The sequence below is a fragment of the Anopheles bellator genome, chromosome 1, assembly GCF_943735745.2.
Source record: "Anopheles bellator chromosome 1, idAnoBellAS_SP24_06.2, whole genome shotgun sequence".
Taxonomy (NCBI): Eukaryota; Metazoa; Arthropoda; class Insecta; order Diptera; family Culicidae; genus Anopheles; species Anopheles bellator.
Window position 1 is genome coordinate 15,693,849 of NC_071285.1, and position 24,171 is coordinate 15,718,019.

The window sequence follows — 24,171 nt, forward strand, 5'->3', positions numbered from 1 at the left end:
CAAAGAAAACGAACTGCAGACGTCGTCTCGTCTGGCTCGGGATCGAGAATCCTAAGAAATGTAGGACTCTCAGACTCAGACGGAAAAGAAAACGAAGATGGTCGAAAGGAGTAAACGAGCCCGGCGTAGGAGAGATATCTGCAAACACACGGTAGAAGTTGGTCGTGTATCCTCTCGCCGCGGCCCCCCTTGGAACGATGTCTTCTACGTTGGTACGTTTATTTGCCATTTGGGGTAACTTTAAAGGCAACCAATCGGAACCGATACGGCGGACCGGCCGTCGACGGACGATGGTGTCCCTTTGTCCCTTTTGGCCTTTCGGTTTGTTCGGCGCTTACGATACCATTTGTTGCCCAATAGAGTGGGGCCAATATTTGTTTCGTCTCCCCGCCACTCAGAGGTGAGTGGAAGCTTACCGGACCGGGAGTGTTGTGATAGAATTTATATTGTTTTAAATTTCAACTCAGCATAACTCAAAGTGGGCTGCAGAGTGGCCGCGCTAGACCTCGTCTCTCGTCACGAATTCGATCAAGAATGATTTATTTTCCTTCCTTTTTATTATACCAAAAACTTTAGCATAAGCTGGTGGGGCGCCATTGTTTCTTTAAGTTTAATGCATTCCTCCCATTCGCTGGCGGGGGTCGCATTTGGTCTGGAAAGTTTTGTTCTCCTCGCAGAAGTGGGGCTTCAAGTGACGAGAGGCCATCGCCAAGATTTTCGATGACATTGTTTGCGCCGCGGGTCTTTGGGGGGACCAGAGTGTACGCTCTGTGCAATGTCTTCATATCGGGCTTTTCTTGGTCGAAGTTTCTCGAAGAAAAACCTCGCGCAAAACGAATTCATTCCGAGTGGATGCTTTTTTGGGCACGACGTTGTCAGCAGATTCAGCAGCGGGTCAGGATGGCGATCTCTCGGAGTCTCTCGGTTATTCTTGGTTAAGGTAGGTTCTCGTGAAGCTGTGGTCGAAAAATAGACGCCTCGAGCCGAACAGAAGCAGACACGGCACACGGTGATGGCGTTAACCCATTTGCAAACGATGGTCACTCAAAAGGTTCGCTAGACCGGAAAAGTGTCGTCTCGTCGTCCCTTTCCTTCGATTGCGCAGTTTTCTAATGCTCGATGTCATCCAATCAGAGCAATAAATAGGATGGCCAGACAGCTTGACAAGGATTGCCGGCTGCCACAAGGGGGATTCATCTGGGAAAGCAGTTTCCGTTTTTTGCCAGGGCCGGTGCCGATCGAACCTTCGAGAAGTTGAATTTAAAAGGAAGCTGTTCTTCCTTCCTGTTAGACGAGGACATACAAATTGCTTGCTCTTGTGGGCCTATTTGTGGGTACATGTTTCGGATACGATTGTGGCTCCTTCGGGTCGATTCTAATTCTTCAACAAATCGGTCACGAACGGGCTTGGGCCGGTTATTTTGTTCTGTTAAATGAAATTGTCACCCTCCGTTACGGGCCACCCCGTTTGCATCGAAGCCAATCGGAACACATGTTCGGCTTAGTCCGGTACAAGATTAGTCGACTGACGCGTGCACAGGTCAGGTCTGTTCCAATAATCCTCCGAAAGCCACCTGCGACACCGGTGCAGATTGCATCGTTTTCCATTTTCTGCTCCCGGAACGATTAACATTGATCCTGTTTTCCGGTGCGCTCGTACGGGTGAGAGCCGGCGAATGAATGGGGGCCATTGGTAGAGTTTCCGAGGACACACAGGTATCATTCGTTCGTTTCGAAGCATTGTCCGGAAGACAGATCACTGCCACCTGCCCTGCCCGGAATCGATTGTCGTCGTCGGCGAGCGAGCGAGTGGTAGCTTGTAAATTGGATTAATGCAGTTCGTGTCACGTTTGGTATTAGTTTTCCTTCGTCTGGCTGTGGCACTGGCTCTTGACTCTTCGTCGTGGGCTCGTGGGTCCGACAGCCTTCCTCTCGAAGCAGGATGATCCCGGGGAGCTTTTCGTCGTTGTGGTACGATTCGAGCGAAGGCCAATCGTTGTGTAATGTCACCCTGGCCATGCCTGTGGTGATGGCGTCTTCAGTGGCACTGTCTGCGAGCATCGTAACCAAATGCACGAGCTTTGCAATGCATATGCATTGGCGGTGGTGAACTTTCAGAATCCCGGTGGTTTCGTGATCGACGGTGGCAGCAGGGCGGGCGTCAAGTCAAACATATACTTTTCGCATTCGCTTGCGTTCGTGTGCAGTAACTAAAACGGCATTAGGGACGAAGTCCACGTACGGTGGCGGAAGTGGCCAATAAAACGCTGTGGCATTACAAGCCATTTCCCCAGCGGAAGTTCCTTCGAGAGTTCCGCGCGCGTACTGCAGCTGCTGCACCAAGAACTTGCTTCACGGCAGGCATCTCGAAGAAGGTTTGCGTGGTCCAGGCAGGGGTTCAGGGGCCGGGAAAAAGTTTCTCATGAGCCTTTTGGCTATCTCGCTTGGCTTGGGGGAGCTGAAACGAATCCGCACAGTGCAGTGCTCAGGAACGGCAGAAAGCTGGCAATTGAAATCTATTTGGGAATTCTTGAAATTAAGTTGCAAATTAAGACCTTCGGATAAGGATACGGATATGAAGTTTTGTAAAGTTGATAGATAAAAAGGTTAAAGTTTCCTTAGGAAAACTCGAATTAGAGTGTTGCATAGTGAGACAAGCTTTCTCACCAGTGAGCATTTTGGCTCGTTTTCACTCATCAAACGGACAGAAAATCGGAAGTGATGTGTTGCTCATATTTTCCCCATCTCATTTGATTCTGGAGCCTACTAAGTTTAGTACTCGGTAAACTAGTTTTATTATTTAGTAACTTTATTTATTTTATAGTTTAGTATTTGCTTTAAATTTGGGTTCTTGTGCAGCACTGTGTGGTGGTGTCATTTGCAGTAATTTCGTTTCCTTTCGCTGGGAGTTACGGGCCACCATTTCCAAACTGTTACTGGAGTTGCGTCCAGAGTAACAAAATTGGACCAACCGAATGCACCCAGCAGTAGCAAGACGGTCGCCCCTGACATGTTGATAATACTGTGCAGTGCAGTTGGAGGCCACTACTCTCTCGTTAAGGGAATAGTAATAAACATAATTTAAATTAGTTAAGTTGTTATTTTATGACACATACGTGGCATTAAAACGGATTCGTAACGCGAGGTCCCGAAACTCGAAACTGGTTCAAATCAAAGCCCCAACGTGCGTCCACCGGCGGATTACTGGTCAATTAAAATGGATTCACATAATCGTTTCGTCGTCGGCAAAGCATTTTGGGGAAGAATTTGGAATCTGCCAACGTAAAGGCCCGATGGATTCTTGCTCCTCCAGAGGGCGACGATGTGTTGTGTGTTGGCCCCAATTATTCGCCAGACGTGTCGTGATGGCGTATTTATGATATGTCTTCGTCCGCTTAGGACAAAACGAGGGCTTGCGAATCGTCGTTGTGTTAATTAATTTGCTCTGGCGGGTGACGGAGACATACGAGCGAGCCACACCTTGCTGTCTGGGTGCAGGGGGGGTTTCGCACATCGTTTATTGGCAAGTCCACGTGGCCCATTATGGTGACCCGCAGCTGCTGGCACAGTGTGCCTGCTGACCCCTTCGGAGGCCGTTAATTGGAATGTGCGCTTGTTGTCGCTTTATGGGTCTCGTTCGGTCTCCGGAATGTTTGTCCCCGTCTCCGGTGCATCCGGCGTCCCGTATCGAGCATAACGCGCCCGAAGGACTCGCGGCCTCTCCGGTAGGGTTCACGGCTCTAGCCGTCGTCGCCGATGAAAAAGGCACACCAATTGCACCATCACCCACCAGTCCGTGAGTCCGTGAGGCGAGAGAAATATTTCAACGAACAAAATGGACAACGGAGCGCGGTGTATTTTCTTTGTCCTGACGCCGCCGGGACACGATACGGCGATGGGTAAACAAATGTAGTGTGAGATGGTGTGCTGCCAGCCACCATCATTAAGCGACGGGGGGGTCAACCTTCAACCGAAGTGGATCGCTGCACTTCCGGCTCCGGGACAGGGAATAATTTGAAGCTGGTGGAGTCGCCCCGACTGGTGGGGGTCATTTTGCAATTGCACTCCGTAGCTCTCCGATATCTTCATTTTCGTAGCGGCCTCCTGCAATCATGCTCGGGCCCATTAATCATACTTTTCATTCAATTTGGTTCAACTGGCGGCCGAGAAAATCACCATTTGCCACCACCGGGGACCTTATGGGACCAACCCTTCCCCACTGCTGCCCGTCTACTGCATTCCTGCTGCTGATGATGATGAAGTTGTACTTTGTTTTATTATCGTCTCGCCGCCGCCGCTGCAGACGGCGACTCGCCGCCGAGGGTCAGACGCTTCTCAGGACTCCGGTCTCCCAAGGGTCGCTCGGTCGGAGTTATTTTAAATAATCGATTAATCGCACTTGCTGCTGGACAGGCCACCGTTTGGACCGTGTGGCTGAAGTGGTGCTATGTTTTATTGGGAGAAGAAACTACAGAAAAGCACAATATTGTTGTTTGAGCATATAAACCCCTGGCCCTGGCTGCTGATTCGAGCAAATGGTCGAACCGTAAACCCAGGGCTTTTATCTAAATTCCCACGCTTTTTTGTTCGCCTGGTGGCAGTGCAGTTGGCCAGCTAACGTTAGCGACGCCCAGAATGTTACCTTTGCCACGACGCAAAATGCTAATGAGTTCTCATTCTACTCTTCACAGCACACAATTCTAACGTGCTGAGGTTACAACGCCCCGAAATCAGAGCCCGCGCGGCGGTGGGTATGGTTTGTTGGACACTTAATGGGGTAAAAATAAAACTACGTAAAACGGGCGAGCTTTGAACTTTGGGCACCGGTGTGGTGGTCCCACGAAAATGCGCAATTTAATGTGTCTGCCCGCGAAACGACGAAAGGCGAACGGGAGGGAAGCATTCGGAAAATTATGACCAGCGTCGAGATTCATTAAAATGTTAAACGGGCGGCAAGAACATTGCGAAGGGCATCATACTTCCCTGCCTTCGAGAGACTCGCAGCACGTGAGCATCTCGGTTAACGGCCCAAAATTTATGTGCTTCAATTATAAAATCACGTAACGCGCGGTGCGCTTCAAACAATGTTTACCCTCACGATCGATCCGTCTCGCGCGCGTTCAGTATCTTTGATTGCTTCCTTTTATTTTCGCAGATTGGCTTCCTGCTGCGTGTGTCGCGTGTGTCTTCGCAAATGCAAACAGAAGAAGGTAAGTCATGAACGTCTTTGTTGCGACTCCGTATGCCATACCACCTGTGCCCCCGCAGCATATGCTTAACGACGGGCCCCCCGGGATACGATATGGATTGTTGATTGGCGTTTCGTATATAGTCCGCTTCCGTATATTAAAGGCAACAAGATATGGCCGTGGCATCCGGTACATTACATATCCGGCTCGGCGGGAGGCCTCCCGGACCTCTCGGGTTGAATATAAAAATATAAACTCCACGCGACAGCCGAATCCGTTTCACGTACAGAAGCGTTTGTAGGTGGTCGTAACAAGTCTGCCATTTGCCTGAAACACGGTCGGGGAATTCCACAACAAAACGCGGAACCACACAAAAGGGGGGAACCCATTAGTGTTTCACTTCCCAGCTATTGAGAGCAACATCCTCGGGCTGTGTGTTACAAAACTTTTCGAAGGACTTTTTTCTCTGGACTGCATTTTTGCTCTGGGACCGCGCCTCGAGTTGCAGTTTGTTGCAGTTGCACCGGCGCCCGGTCGCGGGCGATGCAACGTCACAGTATCCTTCGGATCGCTACGACTGTATTTGTGTCAGCCGACCAACCATCAGTAAGGTCTCCCCATCGTCATCGGCGTGATCATTAGTGTCACCGACACTAGCCGCGTGGACGACATTGGGCTACTTCGCCCACCCACCTCCTGTGCCCTCCAGGACACGCTGGCTCACGCTGCTCGGCGCTCGGGGGGGCAAAATGGGAACAAAGAACTTTGGCACTTCAGGTTCAAAAGTAGTGTGCGTAGAGGTGTTGCATGTAGCTTCTCTCGGTTGCGCTCGCTCTCTCTCTGTGTCTGGTTCTCCCTGGAGACCCGATGCACTTCGTTCGGAGTGCATCGTGCTCCTTTCGTCCAGGATAACCTATTTAATTCCAACCCCCCCCCCCCGTGCTATGTACTCTCCGACGTGCGCATATAGTGCATGGCGCTCCGAATACTGACACACCACTACCAGAGTGACGAAGTTCGAGGTGCATGGTGCTTTGGTTTGTTTTCCTTGCATTTGGGGGGGGACGGTGGCCGAGAGCGGTGCAAGGACGAGCAGATCCTGGCCAGGAAACGGGCTACCGTGAATCCATCGTGCTTGAAAAGTAGGTCAAATTCACGGAAAAAGAGGTCAACCCTGTTGGCGCGGATCCGATGGCGGTTATCCTGGGACGCTACCCTTCTAGAGCTTTCCCGTTTTTTTCCGGTTGATCGGAGCACTATGGAACCGCCGGCGGGGTATCTCTCGTTCTTTCACTGTTTTATTCTGTTTCCCCCAGATTCCTGGCTGGCGGAAGGTTCCCGGTCGGATCCTGATGCTAAAGTTGGCGCGCGAAAGGAAGTAAATGGCTCGGAAAGTCCTTGAAAATCCCGGGAATAGCCAAAACAACAGGCGCTTCGCCCTCTCTGTGCATAAGCGATCCTGTCTCTCTCTCCTTCTGTCGAGTTTGCATTTTGGCGTAAATTGTACGAAAATTCGTTCTGCGCTAGAGGGATGAAAAATTCACGCTATAAAGTCTAAGGGCTCCTCCATCGGGCTTCGCCATCCCAACCCAAAGTGGTCCCCCAATTTCGCAGTAGCTAATTGTGGTTGTTAGCCTCACGTGGTTCCACTGTAAATAGGTCCAATTTCGTTATGGGTATGCTGGCAATAAATTTCACTCGCTGACCGCTAGCTTACTGCCGGAGACCATTTTCTACTCGGCAAGGCAATTTTTGGGCGACGGAGGTTTCTAAGAATTTACCTCGCGTTTGCTAGTTCCTGCAGTTGGTTCTACATTCATTTTTATGTTCCCAATACTTAAGGTTGTTCTTAGAGCCCGCAACCAATCATTCTTTTAATTAGAAGCGCAATTGATAAGCTGATCAAACAGCAGAAATTAATTGCAACATGACATTGACGATGGTAATCAGCTGCCAATTCGTGTCGACGATCGTCTTGCGTGACGATCAATCTTTACCTGCGCTTGCCGGGCCGTGGACTATCGAGACACCCGTTATTGATGAGGTAGTAGCGGCTTGGCCTTCATTTTCTCTTCCATAATTTTGCCCCTCATCTGTGTCATACGACGAGCCGCCCTGTATCCGGCTGACCAATTAGTGCCAACCGTGTCAGTTGTTGCCCCTCTTCGGAACGACTTTGTAGCCGGCGGCCCCGGCCCGCGTGTAAGGTGGGGCGGCGCCGACCCGATAAACATATTTGCGTAATTCATCATAACTTCATTTTATCGAGCAGCCCTGATCTTGACACTTACGGAGTGGCCGTGATTGCCGTGGACGCAACGGAGTCTCAGTTCACTGGCCACGCGGCTTCACTTCTTGCGGTTTAATGGCGCTTCTTCTACCATAGCACCTGGCACCGGACAATGTAGAACGCCGTGGTCACCCGGCGGCCATCGCGTGGAGGACCTCCACTTCGATGCGAATCGGATGCGCCTTGCCATGCGCTGCGTTGTCCTCGTTTCTAGGGGGCTGCGGGCTGCCACCCAACACCCAACGTGCACAATGAGGACCGACAATGGGCTGGGGAACCTTCTTGGAACCGGTTTCTGCAGGGCCCGCATCCCCGGGGGGTTCCCGTGGGATGCTGATCGGTTGTCATTTGTGGTCGATAATTGGCGCGTGGCTCTCAGCGACGACGACGGGTAGCGCAACTAGCACGCAAGAAGCACGACGAAGAATCGGCACGAGCATGAGAAGCCGTGTTAACTATGTCAGTGGGTAAGTAAGGCACACGAGCTCCTCAACCAGTTGACCAGGGACGACGCCACGGACGAACGTTAACTTCCTGTAATTTATAGCCGTACATAACTGTAATGCCACAATTGTCGCTAAAAAGGACGATAAATGGTGCAGACAAGAATTCCGATTTGTTAAAACCTTTTTTAATATTATGAAGGGCATATAGTTAAACGACTTTACGGGTGTCCTTAATCTTCATGCTTCTGCACTGTGAGCTGGTCCCTTTTCGGCTATTCTCAGGCTATGACCAGCCCATCAGAGTCTATCGATGCATATACGCAGCACGACAGGGAGGTCACGTTGATGGTGGTCTGGTTTTAATTAATAAATTGCGCCCGTTTGCCAGTTGATAGTTTCTCGATAGTAATTTGATTTTTGTTGATTTTACTATCTATTTACTTGCCTGCAGTAAAACGTGATCGCATCGGTTTGATTGCATTGTGGCCTTCGCGTGCCAACTCACAGCTGAGCCGCGAACCATTAGGGCTTTATTAGAACTTAACAGTTCGGTGGTTCTCTCAATTTGCGCGCCAATCGTTTCAATGCTCACCACCGATCGCTAGCCGTACATTTACGTTGATTGTGTGGCCAATGAAGATGTTAAATTTATGGGCCTCACAACATCGGTTGCACCGCAAACACCGAGTACGGCTGGTTCGCTTCTGTATCACCGGAAAATGTAAACTATCCCTTTACGGCCGGCAAACGTTTGGCTGGCCCCCGAAATGGGTTTCTAATTTTTGAACGCACCCCGTGAAGCTATTAGAACCATCGTCAGCCCCATATTGTGTGGCGTTTAATGCCAAAAACGGGGTTTGTAGGTCGTGTGTTCGTGTTCAAATATTTAAACCATCCACTGCCGTTCGGCTATTCCGGTTTCGGTTCGGTGCCTTCCGAAACGAGCAACATAAACTGGATTGAAAGTGCACCTTTCGGTACGTTACTTGCGTCGCACGATGGTAACATAAACCGTTTGGTGATATGAATCCGTAATCCGTATCCAAGGGCCAATCTTGACAGTGCATCAAAACAGCTAAAGCCGCTCCTCATCTGGTGCATCCTGTGGGCACGAAAGTGTCATATATTCGCTGTGCACATTTCAATGCATCTCCCACCTTTCAGATGGTGCCCTCCTCACGGGTCACAGCGTTTCGGACCCCACAAAGACCTCGGCTGGTGGTGGTTTTGAGGTTTGCGGTTTTTACTGCAGCTGTCAAAATGGGTGCATTTTTGAACTAAAGTAAACTGAGCGATAGTGTGTGGAACCCACCCAAATGCAAGTGGTCCGTTGCAGTGGCCCATCCAAGGCCACATGTGCGCCCGGAGGAAAAACACAAACTGCGACTGTGACCCAGATGGTGGCCTGTCCATTGCTTTCGACTGTTCTAGGAATGCAATTTTTATTCCAATTTCGTTTGATGGCACCATTCGACCATTTCGAATCGGAGAACCGTTTCAGTCGGCTGATGTTGGCCCCCCGGGGGGGGGCTACAGATTTCCATTTCCAGAAAATGGTTGCAAACTGTTTGTATGCCTTTGGTGTGCAGTGATTGAAAATGGTTCGCAACCTTCCACTGGCGTTGGGGTGGAGTCTGATTTATGAGTGGTCTCACCGCTTTAATTCGTTATTCCGTAAAGTTTCTTAAATACTCACATAAGAGGCCGACTTAACAGCTTCACAACTTTCAACACACAGGGATTGCCCTCGAATCCGTTGGCTGCCGAACTGTCCAGCATTCTGAACACTTCACCTTCCGGATGAAGAATCTTCAGGGACCAGCCAGCCGGACTTTTATGAGACACTGTGCTCTCTATCTCTTCCTGTGTGCGGCAGGAAGTTATGCGACTTTTGCTCTTCCTTGGGCACACTTCCTTCATCCTAAGGCTTCGCCGCCGCCGACAGATCGGAAATAAGAAACGTCAATATTAAAGACATCTCTATTGCTTTCGCCATTCGCCGTGCGAATGGTTTTATGTTTATTATATGTGCAACTTTGTTGTGGGCCTGTGGAGAAGTGTCCTTCGTCTGTTGGCAGCTCACGGAGCGGCGGATTGCCCCGCACTCCCTCCCTGCCAGTGGTCCATCGGGTTTTTATTTGCTTGCGCGCTGCGTTGCTGCGTATAATTTGCGCATAACAAATCTCATCAACTTGTTCCCGGGATGGGTGGCCACCACCATTTGATGATCACAAGGCTGCCCGTGCCCGGACCACAATCAGGCTGCTGCGGCTGCTGGGTGCAAGAAGCAGGCTGTTGAGTATGTGCCGAGATGTGGCATCCCGCTGGGACATGAATGATATGCCGTATTATGACGTCCTTGGTGCTACTTGCAGAAATCATTGATCTGCCTGCCTGTGGTCCGCTGTGGTCCGGCAAACATTGGGTCGGCTTTCGATAGCCACTTTCAGCTACAGACTTTGTTGTCAATGTCAGTGGAGATTTTAGAGATCTCCAGGAAAAGGCTGCTGGAAAGTTGAGCATCTTATTTTTGATACGATTTTTTTGCCATATAAAATGCGGCAAGAATGTGGCCATTTAGCGTACCATGGTGCCCATTAACAGTATTTTTTGCCACACGCTACCGTTACTTGAATTGATAAACCGCTCGCCTTAAGGCTGTTGGTCCGTCACGTTACAATTCGCTTCTTTCGCGGAAAAGTTCCAGTTCTTGCACCCAACCAATCCGGGAACCGGCTCCGCTCGCTACCCATTCCCCATAGGTACCGCTAATCTATTTCTTGTGGATGCCTCCGATTCGCAAAAGCCAAAAAAAACTCCCAAACTTGAACTTCTTAAACACCGTGCGGGTTTTATTTCCGCGGTCCTAAAGCGAAGAACGGGTTCAGAGATAGAGCGAGATGTGGAGGGAGAATGGCCACTGGCCGATCCTCATCCGGCCATTCCCCAACCGCCGCTGCCGCCGAAGCAATAAAATAAATAATCGATTTAATTACAATGACCCGCGGCACACATATGTGGGCTTACTCTGTGGGCTTCGTGCAACGGCCAATTTTTTTGGCCAACGAAAAGGGTGTCATTTAACGGATCCGTGTCGCGTGTGTGGGACACGACGGGTTTTGTAATCCACGTACCAACCGGACTGGACTGGGGCCACAGTCGGAACACTTCGCGTAAATCCGAGAACTCGGAACGTCGGAGACGAAAAGAACCGTTCGGTGTGAAAATAGAAAGTTTACGTGTCGCTCCGTGTGCCCGGTGTAATTATTACTGTTCACCGCCGGTGGAAAAGCTTGTGAAATGACACGGCAGTCCGATAATCCACTGGGCCGTTCGTGACGGTAATTTGCACTCCGGGATTCATTTCGTGGCCGGAAGAGAATTGACGTAAATGCTTTTGGGAGAGAAATCTTCATCCATCGGCGGAATCCGGGGTATTTGAGTCGGAATGTAGTGGAAGAGGACAACGGATGATGGGGGGACGGCTGCTCTCTTCCGTTCATCAAGCATTAATTCTGGTGTAATTAACTCGACCAGGGTTTATCAAGAATCCACGTTGTCCTGCAAGTTGCGCAATTTTTGTTCAAGATCCTATGGTCGAAGGTCTCAGTTCTACCATCAGCATCTGAATCATCGTAACATTTCATAAAATGCCTCATCTATCAGTCCCATCCATTTTGGGTGATAGTTGAACAAACATGGCATTCACAACGGCTACAGATAAGAGTTTTCAACTCCCTGTATTCATGTTCAGTGGTATGTTCTAAAAGCATTCGTCCATGTTATGGTTCCGATCGGTGGGAACAATTAAATTATTAGTATTATCCAAACAATTATTATCCCACAAACGCTCGTTCAAAATCTATTCCGAAGAGCCGAAGAGCCGAAGAGAAAACCATTCGCCCGGTACAGTGCGGATTGGGCTTTCTGGTCTGAGCCACAGTTTATTTGAAGGAACTAATTCGTAATTTCGTTAAACATATTTGACGAGAATGAGCTCAAACGTATCAGGGAGTGGAATGATTCGATATTAAAATTGGAGTTTTGATTTGCAAACGATCGATTCAATTATTTTATTGGTCTGATCATCATTACTGCAGAGTTTATGTTCACGTTCGTTTCGAGCCTCTCGTTCAAACCCTTAATATAACAGCTTTTGAACCACCAACCACCTTGATGAATTTCAGCGCAATTATAGCCGGACATTTTGTCATTATCTCGATCGTACGTTGAGAATTTCATATCCTTCTGGCGCGTTAGGACATCCACAACAGTTCCGTTATATGCTCCGATGGTTTTCAGTTTGTATTGTTCAGTTTCACTGCCGATCTCGAATGCTGCGTAGTGTGCATATTGATGCTCGCCGCTGCGGGTTTCCACGTCAATCATCAGTTCGTGGGGCCGCCTCGATGTCAGCCGATATAGCTGTTCCAGTCCGATAAAAAACTCTTGCTTAATGTCACCAAAACCATCCCGAAACTCGGTCCAATTGCGATTGAAGTCCAGCGATCTATCGATTTCGTTCTGTATCACCAACCAGCCTCCACCAAACTTGGTCTGCTCGCAGTACACTGGAAAGGGGCTACTATCATGGTCCAACCGAATAGAATATATTCCGGAAACATTCGTCGGAACGTCTTTGCATGATCGGAACGGCTTGTCCGACTGCAGATCAAGTATTGCTTCACGCAGTGTGTTCAAACTGTTGTTGGTGTCTGCTTGGTGCTCGCTTACTTGAAGCTGAAGTTCCAAGAACAGGTGCTGCATGTGGTTTAGCTTTGCCATCAGTACCTCGAATGCAAACCCGGGGGTGTTTCTAGCATTTGAGTTCGTATCAGTACATCTCACACCGGCTGCGATGCACAAAAGTACTATTCCTGCCAACGGTACCATGTTCACGAAACACACTTCACCAGCCTTCTGTACAAACTTCCTTTCTAATATTACTCAAAGAAGAGGCCAGAATTCGCTTTATATAGCTGATGAACGATGCAACAGAAACAAGAGCAAGTAACAAACTGTAAACCACATTTACCACATAGTTTTAGGTGACGAATGCGATAACCTACTTTAAAGACCTCAATCAGCTCATATGTTGATAAGTGTCCATGAGAACGTTGTGGGTTCTAAGGGTGTGTTGGGATTTTAAATGGGTGTTGGGTTCAACTAATAGATTTAAGTGCTCGATCTGAATTAGTAAACGTAAGGGGACGAATGAACATGAAATTACTTGACAGGTGAACGAAATAAACGAGGAGACGTATTTTCAACCGTCAAGATAAACGGATCGGCTTAATCTCCTCATATTCGACATGATATTCCGTGAAACATTATCCTTCAGGGTGAGATAATTTATTAGGAATTTTTTTTGCATATTTCATTGAATTGGATTCTACACCGTTAAACTTCTATTTACAACTTTACACTAATAGTTGCCAAAACAAGGCCGACAAAAGCTATTCACCATCTGATCCTTCGAATCCGTTTGGCAAAAGAGTATGGCGAAAAAAGGAGGCAAAATCACTTTCGACAGCTGCTGGTTGACAATCGACCGTACTCTGGTCTTTTTAACCTCATTGAAAACCTACTCCTGAATTGAAAAACCGCAAAAAAAATCGGTAGCAAAACAACATCCATCAACCCGACGAAACAACAACAACGACGACTTTGCTATCTTCAGCTTAGAAAACATTGTAACTGGAGGCAATACCATAAGAGATTCACTGAACATAGGGCCCTATTATGATTCTCGAACTCGATCATGAAGTTCACTGAAACGTTCCGTAACGGGAGCTTTCAACTGGATGAACTTTTTCTCGATCAATCGAGTTCTCACCGCATTATGGTTTTCCAATCGGGTACTCGAATTTGACAAACCGGCTTCCGTCAACTTTTGGCTATGGAAAGAGCCGTAGGATGTCTTTGATTTTATCAATTAGTTTGTATTGTTTATGCTGCGCCGTGCAAAGATAATGATATTTTCAAAAATAGTTTATATTTTGGTGATTAAAAATTCTATTTGTAAAATTTACATAGCAATATTTTGCGATGATTTTTTTTATAGCACTAGCATCTTTTAATACTTTTATTTAGCACTCGGAGCTTCTCTAATTGAAAACCGTGATCCCGGCAAACGAGTTCGACAATCGAGAACGAGAACTTCACTCCATTCGACTGTACGAGTTTGATAACAGTCTTCTGCTAATCAAAGAACTTTTGACTACCTTCGTAGTAATCACAGCGGAAGTTTTCAGCTTCACGACGACTTTAATCAAATAATTTAAGGTTTCATCATAACTAACTTCAAAGTGCTAGTGCTCTTGAGTTGCAGCTCTTGTTCTAAATGCACCAGGAGAACGTCCCCGGCTGCGTTCCCGCTTATCTGAACTACATTAAAGAATTACTCACCACTACACTACACCACTACATTAAAGAATTACTCACCACCAGGCAAACGTGGGCCGCGGGGATCGCGAACAAAATGCATTCCACACAGCCTGCACTCCGGTTGTTTACGGAAGCGAATGCGGCGTATTGCGTTTTTGCACGACACACGGCAGAGTGTGTGGCCTTACCCTCTAGTGCTGTTTACACAAAGCACCAGACATGACGGGACACGGCCACGGCAGCGGGCGGCGCTGGTGGTCTGATGGATTGGATTTAGCTGTTGCTGCGCCATCTGATGCACAGTCAGTCCTTTAATTTTTTGAAATGGTTCCCGCCGGTGTTCTTTGCCGCCGCTCTTTGTTCCGTGCATTAATTAGCGGAGTGTGTTTGCTTCGACTTCCCCGTCCCGACCGGAACTGTCGTCCCTGTCGTTCTGGGTCGCTGGTTGAGAAACGTGCACGTAATTCGTGCACTCGCCAGTTAATGGTGCCAGCTCTTGAGACACAACCCGCTCAGCTGTGGATTTGGCAGTACACCGGTCGAAGGCCACCGACATTAGGCGGAAGCTGAAGGATGCTGTCAGCGCAGCTCGGTCACTCGGTTCATGACAAAATTGTGTTGGCACCAAGCGGCACCATCTGTGGGATGTTCACGGGGAAAGTGAAAACTTGTCGCCAGCAGTCGGGACCCTGACTGCTTCCTGACTGCCAGTCAAAACCCATCCATTGTTAGTGCTTTGATCCGTCGGGATGCTGCTGTCATGCTGTAGGTGTCGAGCAAGGTGCGCCTTACGCGTCGAACGAACCAAGCCATTTCAATCAAATGGCCACCACAGACGATGTCGACGTTGCGTTGTGGCTCACCGAAACGCGGGATCCCACATAATGCGTCGGAAGAGAAGTTCCCGAGGAGAAGTTCAGGCTGTACGCCAGATCTGCGTTGCAATCATCGGATCGGACGTACGGTTGAATTACGCGCAGCGCACCGTTCGACATCAGTCTTGCGTCGTTGCAACCCGATACACCTCGCAGCATTCAGACTGCAAAAGAGCGCGCTACAAAATGGTTTCAATGGCTCCGAATGCGGGCGAACAAGGCGAATTGTATTCAATTTCATATTTGGCCGCCGGCTTGCTCTCAACCAACCACTCTCAACCTTGGCTGTAATGCACCCCGAACGGCAGCAGAATCCGGTGGTGGGGTCTGTACTGTGGTTTGCTGCAAATGACGAAATCCGGACCAGTTTTTTAAGGTCCCATGTACTGTGTTCGCCCTTATCACGAGCCATCATCTTCGAAGGCACCGCCAGAGTTCGAATGTCACGGTGTCCATCCGGACACATCATCTGTCACCTGGCTGGCAGTCTGGCCCTACGGATATCGGCTGACTACATTGTAGTGTGGAAAAGCCATCGCGAGGTACCATTGCATCATGACGACGCCCTACGGGGCCGGCCGGTTATTGTGCTAATTTATTTTGTTAAGTACTTAAGTCCGTAATCTAATCAGCAAACCTGTGTGCGGTGTGGGTTGGTTGGCTCGGCCTAAGCATGGCGCAATTAACCTAAATTTGATGCCCGATTACAGGAGAAGGGCCCCCGGGGTGGTGTTCTCGCTGATGTTTGTTTGTTTGCGAAAGGAGATCTCTTATCGTGAACCGCGACCGGTTTTTGTTTGCATTCACCACTTGCCATGCACTCGGTACTGTAGGGTCTAGCCTTTACCAAAGGAGTTACTTCACTGCGCGAACAAAATGGACCTCACAAATCAAGAGATCAACCAGCAAAAGCGGAAAGCCAACGATTGGAGGATTCGGCTTTATTCAGCTCGGCCCTTCACACCAGACCAGCGGGGTGTAGAAAACAAGCGAACCTTCAATCTCGCAATTGCGTCTGTCCTATTAAGCCCATCCCAGGAAGTGGAGAACCAAATGATGATGATGACCGGCCGAGAACCAGCCCGATCTGCCGGCGAGCTGTGGTTGAGACCATTTCGCTAGAACTAATGTTTTTGTTCTGCTAAGGCGTCGAAATGGGGCCATGATTCTTCGGTCACGGCCGGGACCTTAATCTCTCTACAGCAGCGTGTAGAAGGTTTTATGCAGAGCCATGCATGCGGCGCGCCTTTAACTGCATTACATCATCCGGTCCCGATGTGTGCTGGATTATTTGCTCGAAGGGACTTTATCTGCTCCCCATAACTCCTGTCGGCTCTCGGCTGGTGGAGGATTACTTGCGCTTCAGGGCCCACAGTAAGCCCGTCAGAACTGCAGCTTTGGAGTGCTGCAGCGTACGCTTCGAACCACAAAGAGCACGGTAGATGTGGCTGATAGGTTTTCGTTGCTACTGTTCGATTTCGCCATCCTTTAACGAGGGAGAGACGGTGGGCTTCTGAATGGCCACCGTCTTTAGGCTTCGTTACGGGAGAATGGGAACTTGACTCTTGACAGTAGTCTGGCAAGGACAAAGTTGTTTCGATAATTGTCTCCAGGAAGTGACACTAGTTAAGACTAACTTCTGCGCCTCCCAAGGAGTCAGCCAGCCAATCGAGAAAGTCGCTTGACGGCGCCGGAGCGCGTGGGCGACGCAAGTGTAGCGACAGATCTTCCGGAGAACTCATTCGCCCGATAAATTACCACATCAGAAAGTCGGTCTGTCACACAGATAACGCGAACCGGACCGTCTGGCGGAAAAGGTCAAACGTAAACAAATGCTGCTCCGATTCCGAGTGCGAGTCTCGGGGGTCCCTCTATCTAATCAGAGCTACCAATCGATAAATGTTACCACCGATACACGCAGATGGCGCGATTCCGAATCGAAGCAATCATATTGTGCTCGTCGATCGAACCCAGCGCCCGCTCCGGGCGACTGATGACGTAAAGATGGTTCCGCTTGGGCGTGCATTAAGGACAACTCAAATGCGCACACATAAAATAGTTTGTTACCACTGAGGCAGGGGACCACCAGGAAGTGCTCTAATATGCAGCTGGAACGGCTGACAGTAAGACCCAAGGCCCGGTGGGGGGCACTGTCACCAACAAACATCGTTATCTGGAGCCCCACGACCGTGATAATCTGGAGTTCGGCTCGACTCCGAGACAAGTTTATGGCCGCTTCGATTACTTGCGACTCACGCAACAAGAGTCGTAAAAAGAGTCGAATAAAGATGTCGCAGGCCGTGTGCACGATAAGAATGCCATCGTCGGAGTAGATATAGATTTGTTTTCTTTCGGGGACGCAATAAAAGAAAAGTACTCTCATGCGTTTCGAACTGTCATAAGATAGTGCCAGTAAGCAAAAGGGTGCTAAACTATACGGCCAATCTGTGGCCCGGAACGCAAAAACCGGAAATAAAACGGCTCAAGAATCACGCTCAAGCCGCGAGTCCACTGCTCCGACGGTTAACAGTTTTGGGAACTACGGCAATTAAGGCCGGTCGCTTCGTGAGATTTTCCTTTAGGGCGGCCTAAGTGAGCCAGATCTGTCATCACCGCTCAATTTGTGGCCATTGTGGCTTCCTAATTTCCGGTCTTTTCAGCGCGGCAATCGTTGTAAAATGCTGGATGATTGGGAACGGCTCTGTCTCTCGCTGCTTCCCGGCGGGCGCAGAATGGATTCGAAATGCTGTTCGAGATTTGTTCCAGTTCTCCCGGTACAAATATTACACGAACTTCCTTCGCTGGAACAAAAATATAGAAGCAAAATCACGCACCCAAACCAGTTCGCGATAAGCTTCTGTAATAATGCTCATTAATCAGAAAACATGGGGCGATAAGACAATGCGAGGAACATGAAATATATTAAATTCTGTCAAAACACAGCTTACTGATAAAAATGCACACGACGGTGTCAGCGAATCAACCGATGTCCGAAGGCGTACATAATTCAGTGCACAAAGTACCCCGCGGCCAGCATAATGCATTGAATCTGCGTTACGATTTTCTTTTTTGTTTTGCCACCGAAACGGTTGGCGGAGCAACGCTTATCGGAAAGTTTTTTTAAATACCCTCAGACCAAGCTTTTGCTCGGAGCCATTATTTTTTCCTGCATTTTCCAGCTCCCGAATGCCCCGGCAGTCGATAAGGACCGGCGGCACTCCGCAGGATGGCCAGTGCCACGTTGTTAATGACCTTGCGCGCGATGCACTTTGCAGTTTGTTTTCTTTTTGTGCCGTTTGCTGCACCTTGCTGCTGCTGCACGGCTTTTGGTCTCGCCTATCAGCAACGACGACGACGACGACGTGCTGGTGGGGTGCAATAATTGCGCCCAAGATGGGACCTTTTTGTCCGCCCCTAAAACACGTCGACCCGGCCAAATAAAAACCGAAAGAAATCTAATGAATCATGGAGGAGGCAAAAGAACCCAGTGCCCGCCCCGGCTGGCCGGGTCGGTCTTCGGGGCCGAAGGAGCACCGATCCGGCTATTTATAACGGTGCCTTAAGCCGTGGCGTGGCGTGTGCAGCTTTTATTGACTTTCGTTACAGGTGGGCGACTTTTATGTCCATCACATCACATACACGATGCTTTTACGGGAGGAAGTTCGCGCCCCGCGGGACTTCGGTATCTTGAACCACCCAACCGCGGTTTTCGGGTAATTTTGGGATGGGGCGCGCCTTTCCGCATTTAATACGAAGTGATCCCCACCGTCTCGGAATCGATTACCGGCCGGAAGAGGAATAACCGTTAAGCGAGTAGCAGCAACAAATTCTGACGCACTATCTTCCCAGTTTAATGCCTTACTCAAACCGACCTCATTAATATTTAGATCAAGTTTGTAGTAATCCCAAAACTACCATCCTTATCGTGCTCTTAAAATACCTTCTTTCCAATAACTTCCCCGCACACGCGATACGCATATACCGTTGGCACCGGGTTAGCAGAACCCGCAGCCCTAAAAAAGGCAGAGTTCCACTTTCAACACGCTCCTGTACACGGTTTGGGACCTGTTATGTCGCCTTCCGCGAGTGCATGTTTTCGGACACGAAGCCCTCTCCCGTGTCCAGATGTTTGTTCATCATTCCGTCAGGTTTCCGCGATGACCTCAATCCCCGGCATTCCCGGACACCGGTTTGCGCCGGTCCCGCCGGTGTTTAATGAGCATCAACACGCGGAGACAGACCGGGAAAATAAAATCGTCACCGGACACCTTTCACCAGCCAGCGAGCCTGCTTTAGCCTGACCATTTTATGGCTGCTGCTGATGCTGCAAGGTGCATCGCGATCGCGATGCGTTTGGTGGACAGGCGGAAGGTGAAGGGTGTGTTATGAGATGTTACGCCATTGCGCCGTGCACTTGACTTTGTGTCGTAACGTTAAACCGGAGGGGCCGGGACGATAAGGCAGGAGAGCAAGTAAAGTGCTTGTTTTTATTCATTTGTTGCACTCGTGGATTGTTGACTCTGGTGTTGATAATTTTATTTGTTTATTTTTTTGAGCAATAAGGATGTTTACAGTTAGTGTTGGAGAACTTCCTGATCGCTCCAATTCTTCTTTTTGATCTTGATTTTACCGGTAAAAACTGGGCCCTTTTGGGGGAGCTCCCGGAGAAAAACATGCGTCTAACATCTTGCAGCATAAGTAAGTTGCCACGTTTTACCAGAACAGGTATGTGCGGCCCCTGACCACCTGTCTCTGTGTGTTGTCTGCGTGGCACGGTGTATGTGTGGGTATTTACGCGCGGTTTGCGATCACGCAGTAAGCGCGCGCGTCGTTCGTCCTTAAACGCGGCTAGATAAACTCGTGATTGTCTGTTGCTCCGAGAGTGGCAAATATTGGGCATAAATTATCGTTAATTTCGAACAATCAGAGTGCGCGATGCCCGCGAGCTGCGTCTTCCCAGCCATCATCAATCGCCGCCAAATAATGACGCCGATGATCGATCGTTTCGGGAGAGAAAGTGTTGCTTCGGCGGTGGGTCGCAGGTGTGTTAGTGCGAACGCGCTGGAAAAGTGTTGCACGGCACGGCCGCGGAAGGCTTGCAACATTACGGTCCCGAACTCACACAAACGAACCGAGCGAAGTGAGTCTCGCTCTCGCGCACGAGAGAGAGAGACAGGGCGAGACGGGAGTGAGAGAGCAAGAGCGCACGACAGAGAGCGAGAGCGCACGAGAGAGTGAGAAGGGCGCGCGAGCTGTGTGTTACTTTGTCCAGCGACTTGCGTTGAACACGCGGATTGCGAGGTTCGCGGTTGCCACCACGGAATCCGCTCGGTCGGTAGTCCGTTTTGGTTCGTCAGTTGGTTCGGTTGCGATTGCGAGAGTAGAGATCGTGTGGCGTGCATAAAGTGCTGTGGCTGATTGTTTAGCAGACAGTGAAGTGAGTTTTTCTTCGGTTGCGAATTTCCCTCTGTCGTGAACGATTTGTTTTTCGCCCCTCATATTTTGGCCTTCGAAGGGAATTTTCCAATTTCCAGTATTCTATCCCGACACACGTGTGATGCGAGCGCGTGCAGTAGAGTGCGTCGAGGATGCGTTTGGTGTGCCGATTGCGCCAGATCGCGGCCGTGGTCACGGTGGCCACTCGGAAGGGTGGCCAGTGCAGGACCACTTTCTTTTCGTTCGATGTAATTTGGTGCGCGTTTGAATGAATCGACCGTTTTGTGAATGGCCAGCGCCACTCTCGGGCTCTGACGTGTGCGTTGACGATGGAAAAAGTGTGCTTTAATTTGGAAACAAAAAATAATCATAATTATGAATGAAAGTGAAACACAAATATGCTCGATCGCGTGGGTTCATAAAAAGAGGACGGTGCCCACGACACGACGGAGCCACATCTTCAAATTTCCTGTGCGATGCTTTTTCTTTCTTTTCCTCGTGGTTTTCCGTTAACCAAAAACCACCTGCGGCTGTAGTTGTGGTTTCTCCTTTTTTTTTTGTTTGTTAATGTTCTTTTTGAACGTGTCATCGATCCGGGCGTACGTCATGTGTCGCCGGAGAAGGAACCAAAGGGGAAGAAACGTAACCGGAACCGGCGCGCGGACCGATGATCGAAGAGCCCGCGGGACGACCGATCGGGGTGTATAGAACAAATACCAACGCAACTGGGGGAGACTGACACATGACCAAGCGAGAAACCCCCGCTGCCGGAGCATCGAACCGAGCAGTGAGCCCCGAAAACATAATAGGTCCAAAAAAGAAGAAACCAGACGATGGAGAGCCCCACGGAGGTGAAGAAAAAAGCTCCCCTCCAAGCTCGTCCGTTCCCTCTCGAAACACTTGAGCCCGCGGGAGAAAACGGAAGAAAAAGAACGCAAGGAACGCAAGGAACGATCACGAGTAAACTTTGTGGTGCTGGTGGAACGGCTCGAAAACGGTCGAAAAACGCGTGGTACGCATGTTGTGTGGCCGTCGAAAGAACGATCGCCGAGAGCGAAGTGAAGAAGGGTGGAATGCGTTGGCAGTGAGAGTTAATTTCTATGTTAAAGCCAATGTGTTCGATGCGTTTGTTGTGGGCTTTGGCTTGTTTGGTTGGTTGAGCCGCACACGGCACAAGGCACACAGGAAAGCATGATGCGCAATCAGTTGCTTCGCGCCCCACGAAGAGAAGCCTTCTCTCGTAGCTTTAAAGAGGGGCGAATCGATCGAAACCACCCGATCGCGGAGGCAAAGAAAAGTCAGCTTTTTAAATGCGCTTGCCGGCACCGCGTACAAAAGAAAAACAAAGAAACGAGGCGTCGGAAATTTTCGTGAAGCCGCCGACGTTGTGTGGAAATTCCCCCGGACCCCCGATAGTGGCGCGTTAAACGCGTGGAAATGCTGTATTTTCTTTGCCTCGTCGGCGTCTCGGCGGTTTTGATTTCCATTTCAACTCTCAATCGCTCATTTCTGTGGCTTTTCGGTGCCCGGTCACGATCGCCACACGATCGCGGTCCGAGCATTACGATTGTCGACTGTTTTATATCTTACCACAAGCCCACCTTTTCTGCTTTCCGGCTTCAGGTGTAGTGAGGAGGAGTTTGCTTCGGTGTGTGTGTGGGTCTGTGTGCGGCAAGTTCTTCGTAAGCTGCGTAGTGCGTATCGCGGTGTTTGTGTCCTTTTTTATTGCGCTTGACCGTGGGTTAAGGAAACCCCGAAAACGCAACAGTTAATCCACGGAAAAGCTGTCATCGTCACGTAATCCAACCACCGTCATCATCATCATCATCGTTTAGCCGGCTTCGTGGTCCGGTCTGGTGGTGGTGGTGGACGCCCCAAAGACACGCGCACGCACACTGCCCGAACCCGGATGTTCCGTGGAAAATCAGCCCCGAGGAAATATCGCACGGCCCGAAGTTGCTGCGGCCCGGCGCCAGGCGTTGCTGGCCGTGGAAATTCAACCCAACCAGGTACGGATGGAAAATTGGACTTTTGCAACAGTTTGCCTCGTCACTCGGGTATTCTTCTCTCTCTCTCCTTAATAACGGTTGGGGTCTCTCTTTGATTGGTGTTTGGTATCTTTGTTTTATGATTTTGTGAAAATGCTCTTGCCGTGCGCGCGAGTTCCGCCTCTTAACCCCCCGCAGCGGGTGGGTGTTGGTCTATTTTCCATTTGTTAACCTGGTCCGCCATCTCCCGTAGGGACCTGTATCTTTGTTTTATGGTTTTTGATGTTTGGTTTGTTAAAAGCAGCGTGTGGCGAAAGGTTGGCGGGAACCATTTTTTGCGAAACCCCCCATTTGCATCTTCTCATATTTGGGAACTTGGGAATGGGTTCGGACTAACCTTTGTAAAGAACTCTGCATTGGTACGTTTGGGTTTAGATGGTTGTTCGCTCCGTTCATTCTTTGTTATCCGTGTTTTTTCGTGCTGAAGCCTCGAAAAGTTTTGGAAAGTTTTCCTTGGAATGCGCCATCTTTTTTTAATTTAAATTCTGTTGTTCGCTGTTCGCTACCGAACGGGAAATTGCAATTTGCTCGTGAGGAGTATTTTAACATTTTGTTTTGCCTTCCGTTTGCATTGGCCCCATGCCACCTAGTGTCATAAGACTCATCACAGCTGATTTACGTGGTGTTACCCCAAAAATACGTAACCGAAATAAAAGCCACCACGTGGTGCGGAAAAATATTGAAAAATAAACACCGGGATTCGAGGTGCCAACCAGCGGTGCCACCACGGGTCGATCCACTTGGCACTTCTGTTCCGTGTTGCGCGATGATGGCGAAATGAAAATCTTTTCCCCCTGCCCGAATTCGGGCCAAAGCCAAAACAGCTGTTCCGTATGCGGGTTGCACGCGCGTGTGTGCTCTCACATGTGACCGTGAAAATTTCAAGGCGCAAGGCCAATAACGTCTTCGGCACACGAAGCAGGGAAAAAGGGATCAGCAGGCCCCGGGCGGACGTTCACAGCATTTTGCATTCCGGTCCCGATTTTCCCGGCTTTTGTTGCATGCATCATTCCATTTTTCCAATCGAATTTCCCGATGCCGATGTCTGGTTCGTGGAGCGCACGATTGTTAAGGTTATGAAAATTTAATCCAAATGATCCAACAACGAACCGAACGGGTGTGTTTGTGTATGTGTGCGCTCGCAATTGATTGGCCAGTGTGTTTGTTGGCCTGCGGTTCACGTGCTGGGAAAACCAAAACATGACCAACACGGAACGAACGTGCCGCCGCGGGGTCTTTTTTTGGGGCAGCTTCCTGTCGGGGATCCGGATCGGGTTGGTGTTTTCATTTTGTGGGGCGATATTTCGCACGCCCCATTGATGGGGCATTTTCCACCAACCACACCATCATCAGGGAGAGGAACATCAAGGTGAACCCGAGGTGGAAATTTCCCCATTAATTTCTCCCGGGGGTGGCGCGGAGACGGTTGGCGCCAGCGTTGGTTGGCTGAAGGCCGTTTGGGTGAATTGTTTGGGATTTCCATCGTAGGTGTAGCATGAT

General features: G+C 49.5%; 1 protein-coding gene across 4 annotated transcripts in view; it reads left to right on the forward strand.

Annotated features, from left to right (window-relative positions):
- Window positions 1-24,171, forward strand: part of LOC131205483 (protein yippee-like) — a 74,754-nt gene that overhangs the window by 7,985 nt on the left and 42,598 nt on the right. For 3 of the 4 annotated variants that reach the window (XM_058197596.1, XM_058197593.1, XM_058197595.1), the window contains exon 1: window positions 22,253-22,632. The exons of the other annotated variant lie outside the window; for it this stretch is intronic. The gene's annotated coding sequence lies outside the window, so the exon portion shown is untranslated. Of the gene's footprint in view, window positions 1-22,252; window positions 22,633-24,171 lie in introns of those variants that run through there. 4 annotated transcript variants of the gene reach the window in all.